Source organism: Hippoglossus hippoglossus, chromosome 3, assembly GCF_009819705.1.
Source record: "Hippoglossus hippoglossus isolate fHipHip1 chromosome 3, fHipHip1.pri, whole genome shotgun sequence".
Taxonomy (NCBI): domain Eukaryota; kingdom Metazoa; phylum Chordata; class Actinopteri; order Pleuronectiformes; family Pleuronectidae; genus Hippoglossus; species Hippoglossus hippoglossus.
This window is the reverse complement of record NC_047153.1, coordinates 2,013,157-2,015,476: the sequence shown is the minus strand read 5'-3', so window position 1 is coordinate 2,015,476 and position 2,320 is coordinate 2,013,157.

Here is a 2,320-nt window from a genome sequence, read left to right as displayed (position 1 = left end):
ACGTGTGTCATGTTTGTGGTCAGATGATGCGTGATCATCAGCTGTGATCGTGTCTTTCCACTGTGAACCAATCAATAACTGTCTGACACAAACTGAGATCATAATGATTTTACTCCACCAGCGTCCAGGTCATTCTGGTGTGTGTGTGTGCGTGTCTGTGTGTGCGTGTGTGTGTGTGTGTGTGTGTGTGTGTGTGTGTGTGTGTGTGTGTGTGTGTGTGTGTGTGTGCGTGTGTGTGTGTGTGTGTGTGTGTGTGTGTGTTTGGTCAAAGGTCAAAACCACTTTATTTTGAAAGTTACAAATATACTGTGGTTTGAAATATGATTTGCTATCATCCTACTCAAGTCTGTTTTACCAGTTTACTGCTGTTAGAGGGCGCTGCTGAGCTTTCTGTTGGACAAATCCAGAGCTGCAGGGAAACATGTGGTACCTCCCAAACCAAGTATGGAAACTGTGTGTGTGTGAGTGTGAGTGTGAGTGTGTGTGTGTGTGTGTGTGTGTGTGTGTGAGAGAGAGAGAGAGAGAGAGAGAGAGAGAGAGAGACAGGAAAAGCTTCAGGAAGCAGAGGAAGCTTTCATTGTGTCGCTCTGAGCTGGAGGGAAAATACAGAATGAGAGAAGGAGCTGAAGCTGGACACAGGAAGCGTCATCATCACTGCTAAATATTTGACAGTAGAAGAAGAATGTATGACATCATAGCGCTGCTCTGCTGCTGTGCGTTCACGACAACCTGGAGCGAACGAGGCACTGTAACAAGTTTTTAAATAAAATAATTTCAAATGGAGCTTGTGTGTGTGTGTATGTGTGTGTGTGTGTTATATGACAACTGAATAACAAAATGAAAAGTAAGAATAGAAATAATATATATATATAAAGTACTATAGTGAGTAAAATATGACAACATCAGCTGTAACAACACACACCTTAATATTGTATAATAATATTCTCTATATAGATACATTAGTGTTTTTACAATAGACTATAAATAGAGAAGATCAATGATGTAAATGTCTCTACTTCCTCCCACTTTCCAGAAATCAACCTAACTATCTCGGATGTGAACGCTGCCATCTTGTGGTGATCACATAATTTGGAGTCTGCTGTAGTGATCGTGGAGCGGCGCCGTGGCATCGAGGTCTCGCCTAAACACGCACTCGGCCAACCGTGTGTTTTTACTTCATCAAATAATTGATTAAAAACAAACTTATCAGAAACGTGAACATTGGTGTGATAAGAATTACCTAAAATGACAGAAACCATCTTTGAGAAACATTCATTAAATATTTCAATGTTTTAATGTTTTTTAGTTTGGTCCATGTCCCATTCACTAACATAGAGGAGGTGTGGTTTATGACTTGTACTGCAAGCAGCCACCAGGGGGCTGCTTGAGACAAAACAAATTTAATAAACGGTAAATTAAAGATTTCAGAGGTGAGATCCCATTGACTTCATCCACATTTTCTGATTTTAGGAAACGTTATCCAATGATAATTTCCCAGAATGCACGGAGGGAGTCGAGGTCGAAGCGAGTAAGCACTTTGATTGTGTTCATCTCTAAAGTACATGTTACTGTGTGGTCACTGCACTGCTGCAGAGTCTGAGTCAAACCAGCCAGTTGGTGTGTGTGTGTGTGTGTGTGTGTGTGTGTGTGTGTGTCATGTGTTTGAAGAGTAAGCGATGCTGCCTTCAAGATCCACTATAACTCTGTGTTATTTGATTGTACAGATTGTACAATGTTCAGGACTGTTAGTTATATGTAGACAGTGGGTCAGTAATCTCAGCTCTAGATATTTTATCATTAAATGTTTGTCCAAGACTTTACCAGCTCTTCTTTTCTCCCGAACACAATGTGCAGGTGTTGCTCCGACCTGTGACTCTTGCAGGAAAAGAGTTTCCACCAACTGCACACTCAAAAAAGCAGACAAAGTTTGTCAATGTACAAAGTAAAACAATAATAAAAAGTAGTAGTAGCTGGTGACAGCTGCAGGAACTATTTCTTTGAGAAAATGAATCGCTGTAATGTCAAAGTGCAGCTTCCTGAACCAACGTCACCATGCATCCCCGACTTTGAGCCCTTATCACCAACAGCTCTCTGGACATCTTCATCTGTGTCTTCTACTTGTGTGGTTCCACTTTTTTATCCAGAGACATGAATATTATTATCATTTATTTGTTTTTTCTCGTGTTAGAAACATCATCAACACACCCACTGGCTCGCAGTGAATCCTGTGGAGGATCTCCCGCTGTATTCCTGGTTCATTCTGACATTCCCTGGAGGTTTTAAAATTAAACTTTATTCTTCTTTACTCGAGTTAGCTTTT